The 15,605-nt window shown below is 42.4% G+C and overlaps 1 long non-coding RNA gene across 1 annotated transcript in view; it reads left to right on the top strand.

Annotated features, from left to right (window-relative positions):
* LOC102483876 (uncharacterized) overlaps positions 1-15,605 on the top strand; it is a 42,259-nt gene that overhangs the window by 22,824 nt on the left and 3,830 nt on the right. The window contains exon 2 of the long non-coding RNA XR_334411.1: positions 14,299-14,433. This is a non-coding gene — a long non-coding RNA (uncharacterized LOC102483876). The remainder of the gene's footprint in view (positions 1-14,298; positions 14,434-15,605) is intronic.

The following is a 15,605-nucleotide window of genomic DNA, read 5'->3' as shown; positions in this document are numbered from 1 at the left end:
AAAGAGATGCTAGAATCATTTATAAACTCTGAGTCCCCTAACTACTGACCTAATAATTTATTCTTCCATCAACCCACCCATTCATCTCGAGTGCGCTGACATTTAGTAGCCATGTAGTTAGTTCTTATATTCAGTTTACTAAATTTCTCGGTGTCTCAGTTTCCTGTCCTGTAAAATGGGTGTGAGAAGGTAGCTTTGCCTGCTGGGGGTAGGAATTTAAGTGCGATAGTGCATATAAAAAAAACACTTAGCATGTTACACAGCGTGTAGTAAGTGCTCACTCTATTATCACACCACTGTGATCAGTATATTTCAGCAAATTCTCATCAATACTTTACAAGGGTCACCCCAAGCAAAAGCCGGCATGCACACACACGCATAGCAGAAGCCATTAAGTGCCTCGGCCACCACCCTCTTACGTGATCTGGGATTAAGCGTACACCTGGAGTAGGACACTTTGCCCTACTCCTGTGGGTTCCGGGTGCACTGTCCTTCAAAAACTTCAAAGAGCTATACATCCTTATGCTGCTGGTCGGTGGATGCTCCAAAGTCTCAGAAGGTAGAGGCTTGTCCTGGGTCGCTAGAGGGTCAGGCAGAGCGAACCCTCAGACAAATGCAAACCCATTAGCACAACAGGCTCCATCCACTGCCTCCTGAAGCCTCCTTCCCATCAGCGCCAGTCCCTGTTCTCCCTCTGGGGAAGCACGAGGTGGGAAACAAAGGGGCAGGAACACACCTTCATTCCTCAGCAGTAGTATTTTATTTACCATTTGGCAGGAGGCCTATGGTTAGAACAAAAAGATAAAGATAAGGAAAGAACTGGGTAGGAGTGTGATCTCTACCCCAGGAAACCACCACACTAAGCAAGAGACAGAAAGAAAGAGACAAAAGGGAGAAGTAGAAGAGACTTAAAGGGAGACATGACACCATAACAAAGAGACAAAGAAAGAGTCAGAGGCTGAAACAAGAGAGAGGAAGGGAGAGGTGGAGACAGGAAGACAGGAAATGAAGCCAGGCTTTACTGCACACCTGGCTCTGGCTGCAAGGCTCTACCTGTAGCAGCTCTTGGGGCAAGGACCGCCACTCTTGTCAGGTGAGCTTCAACCAACACACTCGTACACATGTGCACATACAATTACATGCACACACACACATGCTCAAATGTGCATACATGTGCACCCATAAAATGAAAGAGGAGGCAGGGTCCTCAAGGTAAGGGTGAATTCTAGCATCAAGAACTTCCTGTGTGAACTCAGAGGATGCCATTTGGGCCTCGGTCTCCTTATTTGGAAAATAAACTCATAGACTTCATTCAGGGGTTTGAAGGCCAAGCAGGGTAATAAATATAAAAAAGTTTTAGAAATAGTGGAACAAAGTAGAAAACACCTTTGGAGTGGGGTTAGCAGGTGGTATAGTGGGTAAGGTGCTAGATTTCCACATGCCCAGCCATTATTTGAGTCCTGGAGCTGGTGACTAGAAAATTTTGCCAGGCATGTGTGCATGCATGACCAAAATCCTGAGAGAAGACTGAAGGAGTAAGGATTGTGACACAGCCATCTCCTCTGGAAAGGGGAGCAATTTCTCACTTTCTGTCTCTGGTGAGTCCATGCACCCTACAGCAAACCCCCCCAAAAATAATAAACAAAAACAAATCATAGAAACCTTTGAAGTTAGACAAGCTACTTTTGCCGTTTGTTTTTTTTAAAAAATGTAAAAACTGTCAGGAAATGGGAACAGAAGATGGTGTAATGGTTACATCGTTGGACTCCCATGTAGTTGACTGTGGTTCAAGTCCCAGACTTGGTGGCTTAAAACTCATGCTGGGTGCATGTGCGTGCATGCCCAAAATTCCAAGAGAAGAATGGAGAAGAAGGCATTGTGGTGCAGCCACCCCACACACACACATACCGCCCCCCAGAGAGACAGAAATCCCACGCCTGGCAAGGGCATGCACCCTATAGCAAAAATCTCTCTAAAAATTATCAGGAAAATGTGAGGTTGAGGAAAATAAGAAAGAGCAATGAGGAATAAAGAGCCCTATCAGATAGTAAAAACTACAGTAGGTTTTCTTTAAAGACTTAAAAAAGATGAATTCCCTTAATATAGAAAGAACTCTTGCAAAACAATTAAAAAGGTCGTTGTTCCTATGGGAAGTGGAGAATGGACATTACCAACCAATTCACAGAAAGAGAAAAAACAACGGCACAAAAACGGTAAAAAGGTATTCAGCAGGTCTCATAATTAAGGGAATGTCAATTGAAACAAGTCAAAAAAATGAGCCATCATTTTCCACCCGTCAGTCTAACAACAACAACAAAAAAGAGAATTTGAAAATACACTATATGGGAAAGGGAATGGAGAGCTAGACAGAGTCACACATTGTTGGTGGGAGTATATATTAGTTGATGGAAACTTTGGAGATTAATTTGTTAGTATCTATCAAAATATTTAAATCCACAAACCATTTAACTTAGCAATTCACTATTGTACTCAGCAATTCACTGTTTAACTCAGCAATTTCACTTCTAGCAATTCAGTCTACAAATACCCTTGCACATATGCACGAAGATAATATATACAAGAATGTTTTTATAGCATCGTTTGTAATAGCTAGAGACTGAAAACGAGCTAGGTGCCCATCAAATAAATGATGGTACTTCCATGTAGAGAATTCTACAGTCATGGGAAAGGGCAAGGTGGGCCCTTGGGTACTGATATCCTAGCTATATAATGACATTTAAAAAGCCGTGTCTAATAGACCCAATGGTGGGACCGCAGTTATGCAACACCCTGGAAGACTGACCCACATGGAAAGGTTCAGGTTTGTGACGGAGACCTCACCGAACATGTCTGGTATGAGGGTACCCATGATCCAGAGCTGACTAAAGTGGGGGGTGGATTGAGACATGGGGACTCTGCCCTGAGTACCTGTCTCTCACTCTCTCTCTGTCTCTCTGACTCATGAAAGAAAGAAAAAATAATAATTAAATTTAATTTTTAAAAAAGGGGAAAAAAAAGAATTTTTCTAAACTGTCTGAACAGTACGTCTAATATGATCCCACCTGTGTTCTCCAAAAAAGGTATATATGTAGACACTTAAATATACCTCTTTGAATAAGCACATGGATTTCAGGAGCACTACGTAGGAAACAACAAATTGTGATTTTCTGAAAAAAATAAGACTTAAAACTGAGGCCAGCAGGCCGCATAGTGGTTAAGGTGCTGGACCCCCACATGGTCAACTGAAGTTCTAGTCCTGGACCCAGCGGAGGCATGAAACTCATGCGTGGCACATGTGTGTACATGGCCCCTGGGGGTGATTTCACACTTTCTCTCTCTGTCTTTCTGGTGAGCACACCGCCCTATACCAAACATCTGAAAAATAAATAAGAGCAAAAACTTCTGGGTGAGAGTCAGTGTCTTATTTGACCACCCTCTCTGTGAGGTGGACTGGGCACCCGGAACAACCACCTGCCATTTCCCAAGTCATCGCTTCTGAGCCATGAAAGGCCCAGCTGGGTGAAGGAATTCCTTTCTGGAACTCCACATCTTTCTCTACTACGTCTTGCCCCAACTTGCACCAAGCAAGCTTGGCCTGTCACAGTGCCTGCACCAAAAGCTCACTGGGGTCTGAAAGCCTAGAGCAGGATTAAGTTTATGTTTATTAAGCTCCAAAGTTTATGGTGTGATGTCGGGACCTGCTCAGCTGAACACATTTTTCTGAGTGGGGAAGGTTGTGGATTAGAAATAAATGCAATAACAAACACACAAAGACACACAGGTTTAGAAAATCGAGGATGGGGTGGGGTCTGACTTCTCTGATGGAGAAGTTGTGACCTGGAACCGGCCCCAGGTTTGTTCTTTTAAAGAGCAGAAAATGGGGGAAGAGGAAATGAAATGCAAAGCCAGTTGCTTTAGGACGTAAATCGTTTGAAGATGGGAAAACGACTGGCACCATGTAATTTCTCTGATCCTTTTGGGACAAAATCTGATAAACACGTGTAGCTTCCTTTAGCCTCATACTGCCCTGCAGTGTCAGTATCGATGACAGGAAGGTAACTGACAACAGGCAGATAGCGTATCACATGGAAATGATCTCCTAGACGTTGCTAATGAAGCTCACAGAAGCACCTTTCTGCATGCGTCTAAAGGTCACACCATGTTTCCTCAAGTTGGCCACTCTCCACAGTGTGATCCTGAGGAAGCCTTTGTCTCCCTCTGGGGAGAGAAATCAAAATCCTGTTGGGATTTGGAGCATGTACTCTCATACCCAGTGTATTTTTTAAGTCATTGGGATGGGATTTGAACCACTAGGTTGGCCATGTGGGATCCAGCTCCCTTAACCACCAGGCCCTAAAGCCAGTCCCTCATGAAAAGATTTTATGGAAGGTATCTTTGTTTCTGTTTCTGGAAACAAAGGACCAGCATGAGGAAGGAAGGAGACAGAGGCCCTGGACCATGGGAGAAAAGCAGAGGGAGGAAGTGATGGAAAAGTGAAGGAGGAGGGATTCAGAGTGACCACGTCCCATTGGGGAGTACTTCCCTCCTCTCCTCTCTGTCTCTCTGTTTCTCTCTGGTGAGTGCATGCTAGCAGAAAAAGAATTTTAAACTATAGAGATGCAAGCCTGTGGAAGGCTTATACCTGACTGACAGTCTTAGGGAAATGATAAGATATATTAGCACCAGATGGAAACTTTCTCTGTGATGTGATTTAGTGTTATGCTACCCTATATCATCTCATGTCCCACAGGTAGGGTGGCCAACTGTCTGATTTCCATAAGATTGGAGGGTTTCTCAGGATGAATTTTTGGTGTTGTAATTGGGACAGCCCCAGACACACTGGGATGATTGGTCATCCTACCACCCACTGTCCCCATCCCACACTGTGTTCTAAGCCCATCTGGCTTGGGCTTTCCCTTCTCTAGGTTGCCCTTTGTGATGGGCCAACTCTAGGGTGACCCTTGCTTCCCGGTGTTAGTGGTCTTCTGGTCTTATTCCCCCTTGACTATGGGCAGCGTCTCTGACCTGCTTCTAACCAATAAAATTAGGCAAAAGTTATTGGGTGCATGGTTGTAGCCCACATAAGATAGTGGGTTCCACATGGTTAACATATTTCTCCATTGCCTTCTTAGCTTGCAAGAGTGATGAAGCAAGTGATCACAGTGAGGAGGCCCAGGGACAACTGCTGGCCAGCAGCCAGCTGGGGTTAAGATGCTCAATCCAAAGGCTCTGGAGGAATTGAATTTCGCGAACAACTATGTGAGCCTGGAAGCAGATTCTTCTTCCCTCACTGAGCCTGCAGATGAGAACACAGCCCTGGCCAATTGCCTTAGCTAATCATGGCGTCTTATTTGTCCACATACATGTTTAAATGTGTTTGTCTAATTCCTCTTCCTGACCCCCATAATGGCATTTTAAAACACCACAAGTGGGACCAGCAGGTAGCATCGTGGTTACGACTGGACTCCCACATGGCCATCTGTGCTTCGAATCCTGGACCTGCTGACTTGAAAATCACCCTAGGCTCATGTGCATGTGTGCCCAAAATCCCAGGAAGAGAATGAAAGGGAAGGTATTGCAGAGTGGCCATCCCTCCTTGGGGGAGGGGGGCCAGGTGATTTGATTTCTCACTGTCTCTCTCTGTCTTTCTCCAGTAAGCACAAGTGCCCCATGGCAAAAAAACTCAAAAAAAAAAGAAAAAAAAAAAAAAACACAACCAAAAAAACACCATAAGACTGAACCAGGTAAGGGAACTGGATCCCTCATGGCCAACCCTCATTCAAAGTCAAATCTGGCCCTGGAAGCTTGAAAAATGCACTGCGTGCATGTGCATGTAAGACTAAAATCCTGACAGATGGAGAAATGAAGGATAAGGGAGTGTGTCATGACCATGTCCCAGTTGAGTTGTGTGGCAAGCACACACACCATCTGGCAATTAAAAAAATGAATGACTGGGGCGAGCAGGTGGCATGGTGGTTAAAGGTGCTGGATTCTCACATGACTGACCATGGTTCAAGTCCCAAACCTGATGGCTTGCTTTCTCCCTTTCCCTTCCTTTCCCTTTTTCTCTCTCTAGCCCAATTAAAAAACAATAATAACAAATGAAATTAATTAATTAAATAATTCTCTAAAACAAATTAATGACCAAAAACCCCATAAAATGCTATTGTGCTGTATATTTTATTCCATTGCCCTTTCTAGTTCAATCAATACTGTTTTTTAGATTTGTGTTAATTCATGTAAGTCATTTATTTATTTTAACTGCAGCTTAATTTTTGTTTTATTTTTCAAATTAATTTTCTGGCTGATGTTACTTGTTGCTATCACTTTGCTATTAAAAACAATGCTGTGATGAACTTATTTTTTAAAAAGAATTATTTATTTTGAATTTTATTTATTCATTCCTTTATTTTAATTTGACCAGAGAGAGACATAGAGAGAGAAAAAGAAAAAGTGAGAAAGCAAGAAACCAGGTCTGGACTCGAACCATGGTCAGCCATGTGGGCGTGTCCAGTGCCTTAACCACCACACCACCTGCTGGCCCCCTGTGATGAACTTTATACTTTTAATTTTATCCTCACTAGAGTGACTCTGCAGAAGTAGAATTACTGGGTGGTAGGATTAGTAGCTTTCAAACTTTTTTGATTGTGTAGCCCACAGTAAAAAGTACATTTTACATCATAATACACACGCACACCAGTAAAACAAAAGTTTCATGAAGTAATTCTTATCTTCATTACCAGAAAAGCACTCTGATGTGTTTGAGTCTATTTAATTCAGCTTCCTTTTAAAAATGTTAATCACGACTTGCTAAACTGATCTTGCAACATACTATATTAATGAGTCATGATCCACAGTTTGACAATTATATATTAAAATATATTAGGTTTTACTAAATTCTTTGAAATTACTCTTCGGCATGGACACATTATTTTACAAGGCATTAGTTTGCATTTATCTACTTTTTTTTCCCCACTGAGTGTAAAGCGATATGTCATTGTTATCATCTTTTTTCTTTTCTTCCTTTTCTTTTCTTTTCCCTTTTCTTTTCTCTTCTTTTCTAGTCAGAAGACACATGCACCCACCAGGAGAGACAGAGGGAGAGGGGAGAGGCAGAAGGCACCGCCATGTGGAATGTTCCTGCTGCAATCCCTTCTCTGTCTCTCCATTTTGTTAGAATTTGGGTCATGTACACACATGCGCCCAGTATATTTCTCAACTCATTGGCTCTAGGACTCAAACTGTGAGGATGGCCATGTGCGATCTGACCGCCCTAACCACCAGGCCACAGAGCTGGCCTTGCTCTACCTTTGGCAGAAGACATGCACGCTTACCAGAGAGAGAGAAAACACCCCCCATTGGGAATGGTCATGCTGCAATCCATTCTCTTCCACTTCTCCCTCCTTCAGGACTTTGGGCACACGCACACACACACACACACACACACACACACACTCACACACACCTGGCATGTGTCTCAAGCTGCTGAGTCTGAGACTTGAACAGCTCAGTTGGCCCTGTGGAACCTAGTTGCCTTAACCATCGCTCCACAGGCTGGCCCATTTATGTTTGTTTCTCTTTGCTAATAAGTTGAGCGTCTCTTCAGGTTTACTCACTATTTGAATTTCTAGCGAGCGCGCTTACCTGTTTTCCATACTGAGTTGCATATGTTTTTCTTCTCGATTTACTACTGAGTGCCTGGTATAATTTAGCTTTTAATTCTTTGATTGTTGCTGAAAATATACCGCAAATATCTTTTCTCAGTCTGTTCATCATTTGCTCACTTTGTGATATCATTTATTGCGCAGAAAACCATCGACCATTTTCTTCATGGTGTGGTTTCTGTGGCTTTTTGTATCTTACTTGAAAAATGTTTTCTTAACCCAATATGATAAGATTTACTTCTACATTTTTTATAGCTTTTTAAACTATCCAACATTTGTTTTCATATGGTGTGAGAAAGGCTCTAATTTTATTTTTTTCTGTATAGTCGGTGAGTCATTTCCCTCAACACCATTAAAAGAATCTATCATTTCTCTATTCATTTCTGTCACCTCTGTCACAGTCCAAATGTCCACAGGCATGGGTCATTCCAGATTCTTCTCTTCTGTTCCAGTAGTCTGTATGTTCTTGCATTTATAGCACAGTTGGAAAACTCAAATGACTTTATAATCTCAGACTGTCTTACTACGTGACAGCCTGATCTCCAATCTCTGCTTTTGTTTTTGAGAATGGATGCCTTAGCTACTCACGGAACCTTATACTAATTTTATAATTAATGTAATTTCTCTTCCCGAAATAGTTAGTAAGAATTACAAAATATGATTTAACACACCATTATGAGGCTATTTCTTATCATCTACAAATGTAGTAAGTATGTACTCTTATGTTTATTTCTTCCATGACAGTGTCACAGAGAGATAGTACTCCAACAGGGTCTTTGTGCCATGGCCCACCCCCAGTCATGTTTTTTTTAAGAATTATTATTCTTTAAAATTATTTATTTAATTTTATTTATTCATTCATTTATTTTTTTAATTGGACCGGAGAGAAACAGAGAGAGAGAGAGAAAGTAAGAAAGCAAGCCACCAGGTCCGGGACTCAAACCATGGTCGGCCATGTGGGAGTGTCCTTAGCCACCATGTCACCTGCTGGTCCTAGAATTGTTTTTATTTCATTTTATTTATTATTATTTTTAAATGTGATCAGAGAGAAAAAAAGGGAAAGTGAGAAAGCAAGCCATCAGATCTGGGTCTCGAACCACAGTCAGCCATGTGAGAGTCCAGAGCCTTCACCACGCCACCTGCCAGTATCCCAACCCCAGTCTCAGGCTGGATCATGGGCATGTGGAAATGGTGTTCATAGGGAGACCGCAGGACACAAACCCAGGACCCTCCTATGTGGTCTAGTTGAATTACCTCTGCCTACCACCTGGCCCCACACTTCATCTGTCCAGGTCCTCTTTTGTCTTCTTCAATAGGTTTTCTCTGACATGCTTGCTTACGTTCATTTCTAGAACATTTATTATTTATTTTTCTTCTCTTCTTTTTATTCGTCATCGCCTACCACTTGGCCCCACACTTCTTCATCTGTCCAGGTCCTCTTTTGTCTTCTTCAATAGGTTTTCTCTGACATGCTTGCTTACGTTCATTTCTAGAACATTTATTATTTATTTTTCTTCTCTTCTTTTTAGTCTTTATCATCTTTTTTTTTTTAAATATTCGCCAATTTAATAGGTGGGAATAGAATCTAACTAAGTTATCCTGAAAGTGATCAATCATATTGACCTGACTTCTTTTCAAGGTTTTCAGTACAATACATTCCCCCTCATAACCCTACCTCCTGGAGCAATTCTTTGGCAAGAGATCATCCCCAAATTTCCAGAAAATCAGACCCTGCAAAGACCAAGCAAAAGCAATAAGGTGCTGGTCCACCAGGTGGTCACCAAGGAGTGACCAGGACTCTAAAATCACTTTCAGAATAAAATGAGAGAGAAAATCATATTGACCTGACTTTTCAGGGTTATCACTATAATATTTGAAGGTAATACTTTTAAATTTTTAAAATTATTTAATATAATTTATTTATGTATTTACTAATTTACTTTTGAGAGAGATGTTTTGCTATAGAGTAGGCGCACTCAACAGAGAGACAGAAAACAAGAAATCAGAAATCACCTCCCCCAGGGGGATGGCCGCACAGTAATCTCTTCTCCTCCATTGTCCTCTCAGATTTGGGGCACACACGCATATGTACCTGGTGTGAGTTTTAAGCCACCAGATCAGGACTCTAACCATAGTTGACTACGTGGGAGCACAGTGTTGTACATTACGTCACCTGTTGGTCCTTATTATTTTTATTTAGTTTGCTATAGGGCATTTGTGCTCGCCAGAGAGAAAGAGAGAGAAAGTGAGAAAGCAAGCTGCCAAGTCTGGGACTCGAACTGCAGTAAGCCATGTGAGAGTCCAATGTCCCAACCACTATGCCACCTGCTGGCCCCAAAGGTAATACTATTTTATTTATTTATTTATTTTTGAAGAATAATCTATTTCATTTCATTTCTTTACTTAGTTTAATTTGACCAGGGGAAAGAGAAAGCAAGCCACTGGGTCCAGGACTTGAACTGCAGCTGGCCATGTGGGAGTTCAGCACTTCTAACCACCATGCCACCTGAGGGCCTCCCCAAAGGTAATACTTTTACAAAAAATCGCTTGGCATGGAGGGAGGAGAGATGATGTGACATTGGCTTCTAAGGAAGACCAGTAGAGGATTGTAGCTTTATTAAGCCCGTTGTGCAAGTTTAGGGCCAGAGCTGACTTGCTTACAATAGGTGACACTAAGAACTGTCACAAGAAACTGTCCTTCTCAGTTGTTCCTTCATGTACTGCCCAGCCTCTCTTCTAACCAATCAGCAAACGCTTATTTAAGGGAAAAGGAGACAGCAGTTTATTAGTTGCTCTGGCAGCTACACACAGATCTCAGGCAGGTAAGGTGTGGGGAAAGGGTCGTCAGAGAGTGAGAGGCCCTGGCAAGAATAAAGCAGAGGTCCACCCCAGAGGAACCGTGAAGTCAGGCAGTCTGCACAAGCGGGGACGTGGGCACAGCCACGGTCAGAGCCCTGTCACAGGAGCTGTGGCCAGTGCAGAATGGGACGGACTTTCTGAAGTGGGTCACGTCCAGTCGAAACACCAGCTCATGTGCCAACAGATGAGAAAGAGGAAAATCTTAGCAGTGGTTTGTTGCTATTTTCATTTTATTCTTTATATCAGTCTATTTTCCTTTTCTTTTTCTTTTTCTTTTTTTTCTTTTTACAGTGAGCCTATTTTATAGAAAAAAACTACTGTCAAGTTCATCTGGGGGTGGGAGTTGGGGAAGAACAGGAGCATGAGAAAGCCAGGCTGTGGCCCAGAATTGGGGGAAAATAACAAAAACAAAACCAGCTCCGAGTAGGCAAATTTCCAGTTGTAGAAAGAGGAGCGACCAATATGAAAAAAGGAAAAGTTCAACCTTACTAGAGGATTGAGGCACTGAGTCCATCTCACTCTCTCTCTCTGTCTCAACCTTACTAGAAAGCAAATCAACCGTAAGGGGTATTTCTCCCCTCTGACTGGCAATCTTTCTTCCTCCTTCTCTCCCTTCCCTTCCCTCCCCTGTCCCCTCTCCCCTTCCGCCCCTCTTTGCACTAATGCCGCTCGTGGTGGAGGGACTGGCGAGAGGGCACACTCGGGCACAGCTGGTAGCTCTATAAATTGGCACAGCTTGCTCTGGAGGGCAATTTGGCAGACTGTACTAAAAATTCCCAAAGACAAGCACTCTTTTTGATCCAGCAATCCTACTTCTAGGAATTTTTCCTAAGGAAATAATTATAAGTGAACACAAGGATGAATAACAGCAGTTTAACATTTATGGGGTGTCCGCTCTGCGCCAGGCAATTTGCTAAGCACTTACACTTAACTCGCTCGGCCCTTCCCGAGACATATAACCCAACGGTGCTGGCAGGGCCGTTTTTAGGTGAGGAACCTGAGACAGATGTTGTAAGCTGCTGAAGTTCAAGGGGCTGGTAATGACAGGATGAGGGCTCGACCCTGATCTCTCTCTCTCTTTTTTTTTTTTTAAGAGTGATTTTTGCTACAGGGCACATGCACTCAGCAGAGAGACAAGAAGCAAGAAATAATCCCCCAGGAGGATAGCCACATTAAAATCCCTTTTCCTTCATTCTCCTCTTAGCATCTTGGGCATATGCACACACGTACCTAGCGTGAGTTTGAAGCCATCAAGTCCGGGACTTGAACCGCTGTTGGTCATGTGGGAGTACAACTCCCTAATCACTACACCACCTATGGGCCTCCAACCCTGATCTCTCTCTTCTATTTATTTGTTGTTTATTTTATTTTTATTATTCTCTTTTTAAACATTTTATTGCTATACATAATTTGGCTTGTAAAGAGAATTTACCCAGCATGAAATATATCTCGAACCAGTTCAGTTGAGAATACTACACATATTATCATCAATAAGTAATAAACCATGTCTGTGTCCCACAAATGTCTTGCTTCTCTTTATTCTCCCTGATTTCCTCCCCTATCCTCTTCCCTTCTCCCACCCTCCTTCTACGCTGTCTCCAGCATCCATAACTGTTTTCACTGCTTTCCAGGATCTTGAGCACAAAGACAGGATAAGGCCAAGATGGAGTCACAGTGGCTAAGTTTTCACAGCCAAAGCCTGGATGCACTGGGACTCAAAACAACTGAAGCTAGGGTTAACAGTTTCTATTTAGTAACTTTATTCTAACAAAAAGTACTGATCCTATGGTCTGCTGTCCACACAAAGAATAGGATAATAAGTCTCTCAGGCTACCATGTAAATATTTTCTAAAGCCCACTTCTTTGTCAGAGAGCCAACCCATTGCTCAGACTACTAGATAAAAACCCCTCGCCTCCAGCTCCTCTTCCGCAACCCATTCACAACACCTCCCTGCTTGAGAGCTCTATTAATAAATGCCCTCTCTTAATAAACTCTACTTTGTTATCTCCTTTCTGTGTCAGCATCTCTAATTCTTCATGAGCAATGGACAAGAACCAGCAAGGGTGTTGGGTCTGATCACCCAGCACTCCTGTGTTGGTAGCATAGTGGTTAAAAGAGCTAGATCCCACATAGTCAACCACAGTTAGATTCTCAGCGCCACTGGTTTTGGGCACGTTTGTGTGTGTCCAAAATCTCAAGAGGGGAGGAGACTGGAGTACAAAGGATTGCAGTGTGGCCACACCCCATGGGTGATTTCTCACTTTGTCTGTCTCTCTCTCTCTAGCAACCGCACGTGCCCTGCAGCAAAACTAAAAAAAGAGAAAAAAGTGTGTTTTATTTATATAAGTTTATTTAAGTCATATCTCACAAAAATAAAACATACATGCATAGAGCAATCCCTGGAGAAAAGGAACAAAAATATTAAAATAGTAGAGATTGTTACTCAGTATAATTTTTATCTTATTCTTTATACTATTCTCTTCTCTCTCTCTTTCTCTCTCTCTCTCTCTCTAACAGTGAGGTTGTATTATCTTTATAACTAGAAAAAAAAATGTCAGTTTATTTGGGGGTGGGGTTGGGGGGAGTACATGAGCCTGAGCAAGCCAGGCTGTGGCCCAGCCCTGGAACTGCAGAGCTAGACAGAGCTGTTCAGTCTCCAGCCCTGGGTGGCCTCCTGAGTCAGGTCTTATAGGCAGAAGGCCAAGGTTCAAAGGACAGAGAATGGAGGGGAGAAACCCAGCACCCAGCCCTGCTTGAAAGGGAAAGCTGGCGGGGTTGGGGAGGGTGGGGGCTAGGCATCCTGATACACTAGAAGACACACCCTTAAGGCAAATTTCCCCGACTTTAAAATGCAGCAGGCGGATGCAGCACAAGCCCCTGGTCACAGCACACTCTGCTCAGCTGGGCTGGATGCCCGCCTGCTCACCCTGCTCACCGGTGATGACATCAGGCCTCATGGGAGCACACTGGCTGTCAGTCAGAGGCCTTAGGTGGCTGCAGGGAGCCATCTCTGCCTCCTCTCTCTCTTAAAGGGACAGTTTCTGCCCAGGTAAGGGAGCCAGTTTGGGCTCCCCTTGATGTTTTCCATCTAAAGCCAGATTCCAGGGCAATAGAGAGACTAGGGAGGTGTGGGGCAGGTTAGTGAGTGCTTTCAGAGATCCCAGCTTCAGCTCACTCATGACACTAAAATTGGCAACCAAAAAATGGATCAAAATAAAGAATTTCTGGCCAGCCCCATGACCTAGTGGTTAAAAGAGCCAGATGCCACATGGTCAACTGCATTATTTGCATCCCGGCCCCCACAACCAAATAATGCTGGGTGCATGCACAAGTGTGCTCAAGACAGAAGTGGAGAAGGGATTACGGTGTGGCCATGCCCCTTGGGGGTGCTTCCTCCCTCTCTGTCTTTCTGTCTCTCTCTGGCAAGTGCCTGTGCCCTCTGGCAAATGAAATAATAATAATAAGAATAAGAATAAGAATAAGAATAAGAATAAGAATAAAGAGTTCAAATATAAAGCAGCTTTGGTATATATGATTTCTGTAAATATCGAATATTTTCAAATATAAAATGAGGATAAATAATTGTAAGAAGTGGCAATATTTCCCTTTTTTCTTACTAACAATACCAATTTTACTGGGGCTATCAAATATGCCATTTTAAATTAAAAAGTAGCCAGCCAGGGATGGAATATAACACAGAGTCAGTGAGATACAGACCAGGATTTTGTGGGAAACTTTCTTTTCTTGCTGTAGTCATTTTCTCCTTTTCCCTAGGTGGAACAAGAACATGAATGCTGGAGCTGCTGCAGCTGTTTTGTAATCATGAAGAAGACCTCAGGAGAATTACACAGAACCTGACCCTGACATCCTGGAGTTGCTGACCAGTGATCACAACTGCCTCACTCTACGGTGTGACTTCAGTCACTAGCTGCCCAGGTTTTCTGTAATTCATGGCTAAAAGCAATCTTTGACAATTCATCCAACAATGTAAAAATAATAACATAACTAATACAAAACAGGAAGCTGTTTTCTTGGGGGGAGGGAGATAAGTGAAATATAACAGAGTCAGTATCTCACTGCAGGGATTTGCCGTCTAAAATTGAAATCAGTGGTTAAGAGCAATGATAACCGCAAACTCTTACGGTTTTCCAGAGAGATCTTTGAGGAGTTATGATCCCTTCTGGTGGAGAAATAACTATCTAAAGTTCGTCTTTTCCTTCATTTAAAACTCTGTTAAGGAACCGGCACGTGGCGTGGTGGTTAAGGCAGCTGGACTACCATATGACTGACTGCAGTTCAAGTCCTTCACTTTCTTTCTCTTTTTGTCTCTTTCTGGTCTACTTTTAAAAAAAAATTATAATGACAATGAATAAAACTAAATTAAATAATTCTTAAAAAAAAAAAAAAAAAAGCTCTTGCTAGGTCCAAGTAAAATAAATGAAATGCCTTTCAAGACTTGTGAAGAGTATTATAATAAGAAATCACTTTATTGAATTATTTATTTATTTTATTCTACATTTATAGTGCATTGAAAGCTATTCAAAATGATGTTCATCTCATTTGAATTAAGTTCACTTAAGGTTTTGTTTTTAGAGAGATTTTTGCTATCGGGCACATGCACTTACTGGAGAGACAGAGAGACAGAAAGCAAGAAATCACCCCCAGGTGGGATAGCCAGGCCGCAGTCTCTTCTCTTCCATTCTCCTCTCAGGACTTTAGGCACTCATGCACATGTGCCCAGTGTGAGTTTTAAGCTGCCAGGTATGGGATTTGAACCACCATAGAGTACCTGACAGTCCAGCAACATACCCATTATGCCATATGATGGTCCTCACTTAAAGTTTGTTTTTTGTTTTTTAAACTTTTAATTTGGAAAAGATTGTAGGTTTATAGAAGACTTACAAAGAGGGGACAGAAAGTTCTCATTTTCCCTTTACCCTCTTCTTTTAATGCTAACATCTTACATAATCATGGTATATGTATCAAAACCAAGAAATTAACTTAGTAATTGGTATGGTTGTATTTTTCCTAGAGGGCATGTGTACTCACCAGAGAGAAACAGAGAAACAAAGGGGGGAGAG

This window comes from Tupaia chinensis, unplaced genomic scaffold (assembly GCF_000334495.1).
Source record: "Tupaia chinensis unplaced genomic scaffold, TupChi_1.0 Scaffold000216_1, whole genome shotgun sequence".
Taxonomy (NCBI): Eukaryota; Metazoa; Chordata; class Mammalia; order Scandentia; family Tupaiidae; genus Tupaia; species Tupaia belangeri.
The sequence above is the reverse complement of the archived record's forward strand: the minus strand, read 5'-3'. Positions and strand labels throughout refer to the sequence as shown.